The sequence below is a fragment of the Lagopus leucura genome, unplaced genomic scaffold (genome assembly GCF_019238085.1).
Source record: "Lagopus leucura isolate 7727_CA_CO unplaced genomic scaffold, USGS_WTPT01 Super-Scaffold_100029, whole genome shotgun sequence".
In the NCBI taxonomy this organism is placed as follows: domain Eukaryota; kingdom Metazoa; phylum Chordata; class Aves; order Galliformes; family Phasianidae; genus Lagopus; species Lagopus leucura.
Genome location: NW_024962280.1, coordinates 4,422,739 through 4,435,575, shown reverse-complemented (window position 1 = coordinate 4,435,575; position 12,837 = coordinate 4,422,739). Strand labels below are relative to the sequence as shown.

Here is a 12,837-nt window from a genome sequence, read left to right as displayed (position 1 = left end):
CCAACTGGCAAATGTTTGAGGAGTTATCTGTTTTCCACCGCCCAGCATTCCTGCCTGTAGATGGCCTGTTACCGTTGTGTACCCAGCGTCTCCTATTTCCACTGTGTTGTTCGAAGAACTTCCCTCTTCCCACATACCTTCCATCTCCAGGGACGGATCACACAGCGACACTAAACCTTGGCCATAAACAACGTTACTTTTGATATTCCCGTCCCTGAAGGATTCCCCGCTGCTGCTGTTCGGCAGCGCAGAACAGATCACCTATGCACAAGGCAGCTCTGCAGCTGGTTTGCAGAACTCTGCCTCACTGCTCTTTTGCACAGCTGAGATTTACACAGAGGTTTGTTGGCCGCCTCCGCTATTTATTTTATATGCTGTGCGCTGAAGTCACATTTGTTTAGAATAGCCTTCCATAACTCACAGCACGTTCCACAAAACGCGTTCAGATGCACCAGGATACCGATTTCAAAACTCACAGCCTGCTAGCATGGTGTTCCTGGTGCAGAGGCTGGGACTGCTCCCAAGGCAGCCAAACTGCCAGTCCTCACGCTCCCACTGCACGCCAGCAATCCACACATCTGCTCCTCCCAAAGCGGAGACCAGCAGTACTGTAGAATATAATTTGCTTTATTAGCTGCGTTCTGCTCCTGAGACTTTCAGGTAATAAAAGCTGCTTTGTAAGACTTAAGATCCACACAAATTTGCTTCTGTGCTAACATTCACCAGACTGAAGCTCCACGCTTTCCGGCTATAGAGAGCAACAGCTTGTTTGATGCTAACTTCTTAGAGACACAGAATTGCCACACAATGTCTCACAGAACTGAGTTGGAAAGGACCTTAAAGGCCATCTGGTCTGACCTCTCTGCAAAGGACGGAGCTGCTGCACCCACAGCTCCATCAGGTGCTCAGAGGCCTGTCCAGCCTGACCATGGCACCCATCATATACATCTCTGGGCAAACGGCACCAGCATTTCACCACCCTTACTGTGCCCTTCACAGACTTCAGCCAGCTGTAGGGCAACAACATGAAAAAAGCTCTCATTGCTGTCCCAGCAATGACCTCAAATCCCAACCAGATTGTTCCCAATAGCTCACAAAGATTGTGATACATATCGCCTTCCACTCAGACTTGTTCCTGTGCTACATTATGAGCATAAACTTTCTCAGGGATACTGAACTGGGAAGAACAACTCTGAGCACCTCTGAGGAAGCTGGCATTGCTGTCCCAGCAGGGTCCCAAAGCAACTTCAAAGCACAACTGCCTTCAGACTAATGAGAGAGAACCACAGAGCACTGAAGATTAGGAGAACAGCACTAAAAGCCCATTCCTGTGCAAGACCCTGCGTGACCCTGGGAACACAGCCAAGAATCATTTCTTATTGGTAGCACTGGTTGCATATTCTCATACTGACAAGAAAAAGGCACAGGTGGCAGAGGGGTGAGACCACAAGTAAGGGGCTGTCCTGTAGGGGAAGTGGTTGGGGGTCCTGGGAGCATTCCCACAAGCACACTCTATGCCCCAGCAGCAATCCATCAGCCAGGGCAGCACATAAAAAAGTCAGAGAAATCACATTCTGGACATAAAACAGCATGCCAGCCTGAAATCCCACCGCCCACCACATTGGTAAGCTCAGATCAGACTAGGTTGGCACCTTGCAGAGATGTACACAGGAGCCCTGGGCTCTGCAGGGTATGTGGTCAGAACCAGTGGCCACGGGTACGGGTGTACCTGAGCACTGCTCTGCAGCCCAGCACCGAGCTACAGAGGGAAAAACAACACCCACTGAACAAGAAACTTGGCCTTTTCCACTTCTCAGTTTCCCCACTGTGAAAGGGAACTTGAAGGAAAGAAATGCAAACGAAATCCAACGTTACCAATGTGGAGAGCGGCAGCTCCCGCCTTTCTGCTACAAATAGCGATGGGATAAATGCTTCGTTACACCGAGCCCCGACCGCACCGCCTCAGCCAAAGCCTTGTTCAAACAGCGCATTTCTGAGAACTGGGACGGGGGGAGGCACAGAGAGGGCTGCAGACGCGTCTCAGCTTAAGTTCAGCTTTTCAAAGACTTCTTCTCTTTTCTTCCCCTCCCGTCTGCTGGTACCATGCCATTTACAGAGGTGTCTGGCGAGCAACGCACCACGTTTCCAGGATCTTCCCTCCCCAGACCGCTCAGCCAAGGGCGGACTGGCTCGGGAGGAGCTGCTCGGCTCTCCCGCAGCCTCTCCCCGCTCGGATCTCAGCGCCGCGCTCCGCCGCTCCCCAGCTCCAGACTCGGACGCCGCTTCGCCCCGCTCGCAGCCCAGCCCAGCGCCGACGTTCCGCCCGCGGCTCCCCGCTCTTTGCGGCGGGCGGAGGCGCTGACAGCCGCTCCGCTCTGCGCCGTGCCGCCCCTCACCCGGAGCCCGGCGAAACTCCTCTCCCCCCTCACCCATCCCAACCCCAGCACCGAGCGGGAGAAACTTTCCTCGACGGCAGCGGCCGCCGCCCCGCGATGAACAAAAGAGCCGGGACGGGCGGGCGGCGCGGAGCCTGGGGCCGAGCGCCCAGAACGGGGCGCCCCGCTCGGCCCGGGCAGCGCCGTGCTCACCTGCGGATGGCTGTGCTGGCCGGGCCGGGCGCGGCGGCCGGCGGAGAGTCGCAGCTAGCTGGAGCGGGTGCCAGGAGGGCTTGGTGGGGATTCCGCCATGTCAGTGATGTAGGCACCACATGGGGCCCGCGGCCGGCCCACGCTACCGCGCACTCTGGAGTAGAGGCTCCCGCCGAAAAGCCGGCCGAGGCGGGCGGTGGCACGAGGCCTCCCGCTCCGCTCCGCCCCGCCCCGGGGCGGCCCCCGTCCCTCCGCCCCGTCCCCGGGCGCCGGGTGGGGGCGGTCCGGGCGGGCGGAGCGGGAGCAGTGCGGGCCGAGCCGCGGCCGGGCGGCGCCGCGCTGGTGCCCGAGTCCCGTGGCGGCTTCGATGTCCGGCGGGTTCCGGCCCCTCCGCTCTGCTCCTCACACGGGCGAGGTGGGAGCTGGGGCAGCTCCGTGTGGGCAGCCGTGCGTCTGGTTTAGGCGGCGTTCCTCCGAGATGAAGAAATACCCGGCACGCCGCAGTGGCACAGCCGCAGAGGGGAGATGGAGTTGTCCCCTTGTAGAGTGGAGCTGTTGGGTGCTTCAGCTCTCCGTACGCGTGGGTGCGGTGTGGGAATCGGGGTAAAGATTTAATCTGGTTACCGGAGAAGCTTAAAGCGGGGCCTGAACACTCATTGTGTCATAGAATCGCAGAATCATTACGGTTGGAGAAGACCTCTAAGATCCCCAACCTATTCCCCCGTGTCCACTGCCCACGTCCCTCAGTGCCACATCCTCATGGTTCTGGAGCACCTCCACAGATGGTGACCCCACCACTCCCTGGGCATCTGTGCCATAAGGCCTCCCCTGAGCCTCCTCCAGTCTGAACTCAGCTTCTCCCCATCAGACTTGTGCTCCAGCCCCTTCACAGCTTTGTTGTCTTTCTCTGGACATACAGTGATGCCATCTGTTTCATGAGGGGTCATTGGATTTGGCCAAGTCATAGAATTGTAGGGCCGTACAATCATTTGAGTTGAAAGAAACCTTTAATGGTTATGCAGTCCAACCCCACTGCAGTGAACACCCACAGCTTGGTCAGATTGCTCAGAGTCCCACCCAGCCTGTCCTTCAGTGTCTCCACAGATGGGGCATCTACCACCACTCTGGGCAAGCTGTGCAAGTGTTTCCCAAGTCCCTGGTTTTGTTTCTCCTATGCCCTATATCACTTACCAAATCCAGGTTTTCTTTCAGAAACTCTATGGGATTTGATCAGCCTAGGTACATTTTCATCAGCTTCCATTAAAACAGCAACAAAAAGGCCTTCCTGTGGTCTTGATATTCTGCTTGTCAAAACTCACTCCAAAAAAATATCAGTTTGGCATAGAAGTTCAGCACAAATGTTATACCCAACTTAGCTGAGTGTTATATTAAGAGACCAAAGCACAGGAAAAAAAATGAAAATAAAGTTATCTGAAGTAGATAGTTCCTATGAAAATAGAAAATTAGCATTTTCCCATGGGAAAGATCTTTCAATGTAAAATGGCCAGCCAGCACCAAGTATTGTTCATTGTTAATTGCAGAAACTTTTGTAATGGGTAAAATCTAAAAGCAGAAAAATGTTTTGTTTTATTAGTGACCCCAAACATGCAGACTTTTTGATGATCCTGGATTAAGTTACAGACTCAGATGAGATTAATTATTCACTAGGGTGGTAAAGCCTTGACTTGGTCCTGTGGGCTGCTTTGTGAAGGAAAAGAGAGAGAAAAGGGGAAGAGGGAGTTGGTTTAGAGAGGAAAGAAATATTCGAGCTAAAAATTTACTGAGAGATTAAAGTGAAGAGTAAACAAACCTGAAGATAGAAAAATGAAAATAAATAAAGCAAAGGAAGGAAATGAAAACTCTGGGTTTGTATCTGTTCTATCAAATGGGCCGGAGGGAGGCTGGGTCTTGTCTGAAGAATCGACACAGGCTCAGGATGTGGGGATGTTGGGTGAGTTGTCCTCTCGCCAGCAGAAGCAGAGATGTCCTATGCCATCAATACGAGCAATGGTGGGTGGGCGGTGTGCATTTCCCTGCAGTTTATAAAGCATTTACAGTTCACACTTACTTCACTTTCGTTTCACCACTGGGGCAGAAGTCAAAGAGATGCTCATCTGCCATAGCCACACTGGATATGTCTGAGAAAAAAAAAAAATGTGCCCGGTTATTTGGTTTCTGTATGGTTTCCAATCTTACCAAAACCTCAGGATGTATCAGACATGAAAAAGCAAGTTTAGCTAGGACTGGAACAAATGCATACCTTTTCCTGAGAGCACTTCTTTTCCGCCACTCCATTCTGATGAACTCAAAGACCAGCTACAGCTAACAGCAACAGTAGAATGGTTCAGTGGAAATTGGACATGTGTCAAAGCACAAGGAAGAGGCTGGGAGGGGAGCAAGGACTGCTTTTCCTCAGAAATTTCCTACCTCTTTCTTAAATGGTTTACTCCCCAAACCAGCTGATCAAGGAAAAGCATTAATCAGACAAGGAGGAAACATTTTGCCACTGAAAAAGGAAAAGAACTAGCTTAACATGGTGACACATCGGGGACGGACAAATTACTCCGGAGAAAGCAATTGACCTGAACTATCACCCAAACAAATGCAGACCGATGCCATGAACTCAACTTTTCTATTTTGATGAGTCCTTTTTTTCCCGAGTCTATGCTTTCAATAATATGCCTAGTTTTCTCTTGGTGAGATCTTTCTGCTTATTCAGGAAGCAAGTGGAGCCAGAAGGGCAGGAGCACTTCTCTGCCTGTGCAGAAGGACAGGGTGAAGGCTGGCACCATTGACCAGGACAGCCATTCCCGACACAGCTCTACCAGCACCAGGCTGACACCCTAAGCATTTTTCAAGCAGGAGTTGTTTAGTCATCAGACACTAACAATTTAGGGACTGTTGACCAGTGCTGGATCCAAAACAATTCCATATTCTGTATTCTGCCATCATCCCCTTGAGCCATCCCCTCCTATTTGGTGAAAAATTCCAGAGAGGAGCCTGTGGAAACTCTGTGCGTGCAACCACGATGTGGAATCTAAGATCAGACATTATTGTAAAGGCTGTGAAGACAGTCTTTATTTTTACAAGATGCTTTCCCTCAGCTTTCTGATGGGATCCAAGTTCAACTTTCACCATTTCAAGCTGCATGCTCTGTATTCCGAGGGCAGGCTGAGATCTTGGCACCAGTGCTGTCCAGTGGCACACAGAGAATGCTTTGATTGACTTATTTGCTGAGCACTGTTTTTTTACCTGGGGAGCACTACCCACAGGCATTCTCAGTACCACGCAACACGAGTGTGTGCCGTGCACGAGTTTTTCCCCAAGCACGTTATGGAGGTGCTGGGGAGCAGGCTGGCTTGGGCTGTGGTGTTCAGTGTGGTGCACAAGGCAGAGCTCCAGGCTCAGCTCTCACTGTCAGAGCCAGTAGAAACCTGAATGGAGGAAAAAAGGCACAGCTAGCATGGAACAGCCTGCCTGGCCTACAGAAGGCTACTGACCAGGCTGCATTCCCATTAGACTCCAGCCTGCACCCCCTACCTAGGCGGGAAGGGGCAGGGTATAGAAGCCAAACACTGGAGTGATCTCCCTAGGAAAATGATGTCCCACTCCCTTGTAATCACACAGCAAAGCAGGGACCATACAATCTGTTTGTTCTTGTCAGTGAGTTCTTTTCCAAGCCCTTGCCCTATTATGCATCTCAAACCATTAAAATCAGAGCGATTAGAACAGATAGATACTCAAAACCATACAGAAGTTTCTTGTCAGAGTAGCCTCCTCTCACTCTTTTATCTGATAGAAGGAAAGCTAAATGCACAGTAGATCGTACAGACCAAAATGTACTGAGTCCCTTCAATCTTAGCAATGTTTTATTTCAAGGCAGTGCTGGTGGGAACTGGCCCAGGCCAGAAGATCTGGAGAAGCTCAGCGCTTAGGTTGGGACGGTCCCTTTTACTGTGGGGAATCCAAAAATCTGCAGGACGCTTTTTTTAAATAACTAGGGCATGTAAACATTAGCATGAAGCAGGATTTCTATCTGTGCTTCTCTATTTAGATGAAATGAATGCCAGTTATTCACTGAGCACATATTCATGCTTTTGAATTCGTGAACTGAGTTTGGTTAGGAGTTTGTATTCATGGTATTAATTGGTAGTTTTTTCCCTTTTTAGGAGACAGGTCACTATTTCACATGCTCGGTAACACATGCAGGAGTTAAGCCCCCAAATCTTTTTACTGGGATATGATCAAAGGACTAATTGCTACTAGAGTCTGAAATAAAAATTATCCACCTTTTTATTGGGGTGTGTTGTAAGTTTGCACTGCTCATCAGCCTGTGGTAAAACCAGTTGTCTTATTTTTAAATGTTTTATTACATTTAACAGGCAAAGTCAGCTCAGTGTTTCAGTCTCCCACACTACTACTCTGCACTAAATGTGCCCTTGAGCTCTATGAGAAGTCCCAGAAGTCCCAGTGACTTCAACAGGAGCTAGAAGAGACTCTTTATATACCAGCATCACTGTTCTAAAGATGCAATTTCTGACACTAGCGAATAAGTTTTTTGTCAGCAGTAGTATTCTGTTAACTGTCCTTAAGCTTTACAAAGGCATGATGGAAAGAAAATGTTCCTGTTGCCCTCACTTCCATGAGAAGCACCATTGTCTTCATAATTTTTCTGCTTGCGAGCTGAGGACTTACACAGTGCATTTTTTACATGTTTTTGTCTACGTTGGTTTTATAAGTTTAAATAAGCTCCCATCTGCCAAGTGCTTCCAAAGAGCATTGGCGCTGAACCAACCCAAGAAGCTTGCCATGAAGATTACACACCAGTTGTGCTTATTCAAAACAATAACTTCTGACCACTGCACCAGAAGAAAATAGACTCATTTATTGTCTCATAAGGGCACATCTCTGCAATGCTGGCCCCACTCTGCCAACGGGAAGGAGACTCTTCTGATATTTGACAAATATTTCAGCTAAATCTCCTTAACGCTGTGCAGACCTTTGGCTCTTTAGGTTTGGTTTGGTTTGGTTTGTTGAAAGCTCTCGTTTCAGTTTGGTGTCTAAAGAAAACAAAGCAGTGTTGCTTGCTTGCATTGTTAAAGCCAAAAGTGGGACCACAGAAAAAAATGTTCCTCTTGGAAGATTTTGTAGATTGGTATTCATGAAACAGCTGGAGATGAAACATACAATGCTAATCCTGTCCAGTTGCTCCTGGTCATGTTGCACGTTCAGGAAATTCATAATTAGGTGGTTGTATTCAGTGTTTCCCCTGCAGCAGTCTTTGCGATTTATCTTCTGTCTTGTCATTAAAAAACAAACAACAACAACAAAGAAAAACCGACAGAGGAAGAAGTGGGGGAGAAAATGCAAGCAGGAACAACTTCAAGTATGCTGAATAGCTTCTCCCCACTGCAAAAAGAATCAGATGTTGTCATTTCTGCACACACCAGCAAACTTATGCTGCTCCACTGCCCTTTTCTATCACAGTATTTTTCCTATTCTGTATCTCCTTCCTACTCCCAGAATTTATTTTGCCAGATACTTTTCTTATTTTCCCATGCCAGTTATGCACATGCCTTCCTGTAAAGGCAGCCACACCTGACAATTTAGAAATAAACACTTTGGTAAGTAAACATTTATTTTTCTTGCTGAGTGGAAGCACTATACAGGACGTTTTATTCCCAGTTCCTCCCAAGGTTTCTAATTAATTCCTAAGTAGTTTCTGCTTTTTACTTTGACTTTTCCTTCTCTACTGCATTTTACAGGCAGCGTTTTGTCAAAAATTCAAATTTAAAATCAATCAGCAAGGATTTGTGCTCCTTTTATAGCCTTTAAATAGCCTTATCTATTGTTAATTACATGCATATGCAATGCAGAGATTTTAGGCTATAGAGAAATTGACAAGAGATGCTGCCAGTTTGGTATTAAACAGTTGTCAGTGATTCAGCAGATCGGCTCTGAAACAGCAAAGCATTAAACGTAGATATTTTAAACAATCATTACTACTGATTTTTTTCCCAAACTAATTATGAAAAAGCACCTGGCAAAAACAAAAAGAAGAGATAGCACTGCTGGTTACAGTTCAGGAGTTTCCAGAGCTGTAATTAGAAAGCAGCACTGGTGGCTCAGAACACTGGGTTTGCTGAGACATAAGAGAAAACAACACAGCAATTTCATATTGCATTGAGTAAACACATAAATATCTTTAAAACAACAGAGGATTCATAAAGCCCCCCAGTGCTGAAATGGCATCTCAGTCCCTGCTCACAGATCTCCAGAAATCACAGCAAGACATTGGAGAGCAGCCCCCCAGCTCCCACCCCATCCCAGTACTCTTGGATCCAGAGCAGCTTCTTGCCTTAGGCTTCAGTGACAGGTTCCCTATTCTTTCAGGAGTCTGCTATGTGTATTTTTAGTCACAAATGCAGCAAAAATACATGGAGACAGGGTCTTCTTTTCTTTTTTTTTTTCCTAGCCAGCAGTAAGCATCACAAATTCCCTGGGAGACAGGTGAGGGCTCGTCGCTTTTGAATGGAGGTGCCCATCCATACCACATGCAAGTCCACGTGGAAATGCATGGTGATTTTCAAAGCAAGACACTGCTCCTCCAAGTCTTGTAAGGGGACGTAAGGTGACATATCCCTTTAAGCCAGGTGGGAGACCCTTATGAAAAATACATCACCAAGTTTCAGTCTATTATCTCAAAAACGCACTAGGGAATGTAAGGAAGTTTTTAGACTCCTCACCATCAGCGACTTTTTTTCCTACAGATTCCCCAGAGCTGCATGGAAATATATAAAATGTTGCTTCGAAAAGTTTTAAAATGATTTACCAAGTTAGTAACATTTCCAGACTTAAAACGTGATGCTTGAGATAATGTGTCTGTTTCATGTTGATAAATAATGGAGCCTGGAATACAAATGTTCCGGTATGGCCTTGGAAAAATGCTTTCAGCTAACTGTGCCTCGGGCTAGAATAATTCTACAAAATCAAGCTTATTTTACCATTCCATTACTTCTTTTATCTACAATAAGTAGCCACTCTCATTGTGTTCTGTCCCAAATTCTACCCACGTATAATTTGATTTGAAATAAAATTAAGGTCTTGCAATATGCCCTATAGATCAACAAAACCTTGAATTGCGTTTTGAAGCCCATGTATGCAACCAGCTCCTGCCTTGTATGCACTGTGTCAGATCTCAGCTGTGCTCTGCGATGGAAGGCAGATTGTCTCTCGCTTGGGTCGGCCCTGAGTCATTTGGGGGCCAATAGGTGGGAGGTGCACTTGTGTTTCTCTTGAAGGCCAACCACAGAGCCATTGCAGAACTTGAGGTGTGACTGGGGCACGTTAAAATAAAAAGGCAAATGGATTCTTCACAAGTTTCTGCTTCTCTTTCAAATTTTGAATATTTATATTATTTAAATAAGTCTTGAAATGACAGAAAAGCAAAGAGAGTAACTTTCATTACCCACACAATGAATATATGAGGCTTCGTTGGTGGCAGATATAAAAATTCTTTGTGATCTATAAAAAATAGCTGTTAGGGAGGAAATATGCTATACAAATGCCAACCACTGCTGCTATAAATATTGTTCCACATACAGTAAAGAGTAAATAAATATAATAAACATTTCAGGATGATTGAAAAACACGTCCCTTTCCTGACAGTAGACATCCCTAATGCTTCTCCTGTCATTGTCTCAACATGATACACTTTGTGTCAACCTGACACCTTGATGCACAGCCTGCTTCTGCTCTGGGACTCAGCGTATGGTGGGGATGGAAGTGATGGACAGGGCCTGATCTGGCATGAAGCCTGGCTGCTCAGAGTTAATCCGTCAGAATGTTTAAAATAAACTGGAACTGGCAGAAAGACTTCAGATCAAGTGAATACTTGGTTTCGTATGGCAGCATTTTAATCCCTACCCAAAAAACACACTTCTTGTCATCCCACCACTCCCTCAGTTCTTCGGTCTTCCTGCTCTCCTGTGACTGTAAAACAGGGATTGCAGTATTTCTCCATTGGAATTCGCACAAATGCCTCATGAAACTGTGCAGCTCCTTGGAAGCAACACTGAATTGAGAGTGCTAATTTCTCCTGATTGGCACTGCAGTCCCGGCAGATTAACCCCAAATTGCACCAACCCTTCAGACTGCAGTAGATGCATGTATACATTTGACTTTACCTGCGGATTAACATGCCCAAAATAGATGGGGCTGCTGTTATATGGGATGGTTCTGAGAGCATGCTGCAGCTTTCACAATAATCAAAGGGCACGTGCAGGACTGAGGGCCAAGGCACGAATATTTGGAGAAAGTATAGCTGTGTCTTCCACAGGAGAGCTCCAAAGATCCTCATTTCAACAAATGCTTAAGATATGTCCATATTTTACTTTACGTTTTTGTATAGCAGTACACTTAAAATGAGAGAAAGAGAACTATAGTTATTCATTTTGAGAAAAGATTAAAGCTTCAGATAAATTCTTTAAGGTCATTCTATCTCATCCCTACACAAGCTTGAACTTGATCCCAAAAACTGCTCACTTCCATGAAATGATTTGTGACTCCATTTTAGTAACCAGACAATAGCATCTGAATACTTTAATTCCACGAATTTAAAAGAGAAAAAATGAAATAATGTAACCAAAATTTATAAAGAACATACTTACATTGTGGATGGAGGAAAAATGTTTAAATTAAAAACACTGAACTGATACAAATGCTACACTGTGAAGAGCCAAAAGATATCGCTCAAGAAGGTGAAAACACAAGTGTTGCTTTTTTTTACTGAACTAGCAATTAAATAATCAAATGTTTTCTTTTTCAAAGGTTTCCTTAATAAGCTGTGTTTCTGTAACCTGTAGCTATAAACACGAGAACAAATGCTGCCCAAAGCACACACTGCGTGGGAGAGCCTCCACAGACTAGGGAGATGAATGGGCTGTTAAACCTGAGATGAAACAAAGTGATCCTTTGCCGTCTCCTTATTAATTACACTGGTGGAAACAAGCTGCTTAATGGGATGATAAGATTTTGGAGGGTGAAAAATGCAAACCTAAATTCATCCCACTAAACTCAAAGACAGAAAACGTAACCCTGTGGTATCACTGCCTTGTCTGGAATACGAATTGGGTTAGGCTGAACTTCGTTGCCCAAATTGCAGCTCCAGCTGTAGCTTCAAATGCAGTCTTTGGCAGTAATTCAGACCTGAGACACAACTTACGTGTCTCCCTGCTGGCTCATCCCCTACTGCTGCCCTCACTGGATTTCACATCACTGCTCAGTCGGGCCGGGAGTTTGGTCTGGCTGAAAAAGAGGATTCCCCAAAATGTTTGATTTCATCCATTTTTGTTTTGTTATCTTATTTTCTCCAGTCATATTCACTCCGTGACTGATTTCAGACAGCATACGAAGCGACGGAGGTATTCTGGATAGAGGTGTAGAGCAGAACAAGCTGCATTATTTCCTTCTGAGCAGCTGCAGAGTTCACCCTGCCGAGGGAAGTGAAACCCCAGCTGGATACTAATCCTTACCTGCTGCCGTGGATAACCGCCTGCTGCGCACAAACGTTGCCTGCAGCACTGTGTGCTGGGATGTGGCCCAGCGGCTGCAGAACGAAGATCCCAACTTGCTGATAATCCCACAGGACGGGGTTACATTACCGATCTCGCCCACATCCTGAGTCATGTGTCTGCTGCCTCAGTTCCTCCTTTTTGTTTCCCTGATGAGCACATACGTGCACTCGCATGCATGTGTGCACAAACCACACGCTGCGGTTCGGCGCTTCCTGCATCGAAGCTCGGATTTGTGCAGCCTTCACTCCACCTAAAGGAGTTTGCTGAGGATGAAATGATTCTGGATGCTGAGATGCAGCTGAAATAAAACATTGGACTAGGCATCTTGGTGCCAGCTAAGCAAGAAGCATCTGGTCAGAAGGGTCTAGGTAGTTGTAGGTACATGGTAAGAATAATACCCCATTAAAATAAGATACCAAGATCTGAATATTTTTGTATAGCTCTGACTTCACTCTGTCTATCCATTATTTAACTTTGAGGAGAACTCAGTTGGTTCCTCTGCTATCTATTAGCCCTCTGCTCAACTTCTTTGTGCTGGGCAAATTCCCCATTCATCCATCCGTCCATCCATCCATCCATCCATCCATCCATCCATCCATCCATCCATCTTTTCCTTTGCCCCTGAAGCCTCCCTCTTAGATGAAGGACCAGTCTAATTATACTGACAGAGTCAG

At 46.5% G+C, this 12,837-nt stretch overlaps 1 protein-coding gene across 1 annotated transcript in view; it reads right to left on the bottom strand.

Moving 5' to 3' along the window:
* The window catches only part of FNDC3B (fibronectin type III domain containing 3B), a 147,546-nt gene extending 144,795 nt beyond the window's left edge, over nucleotides 1-2,751 (bottom strand). Inside the window, exon 1 of the mRNA XM_042881193.1 lies at nucleotides 2,589-2,751. The gene's annotated coding sequence lies outside the window, so the exon portion shown is untranslated. The remainder of the gene's footprint in view (nucleotides 1-2,588) is intronic.
* Nucleotides 2,752-12,837: the final 10,086 nt, after the last annotated feature.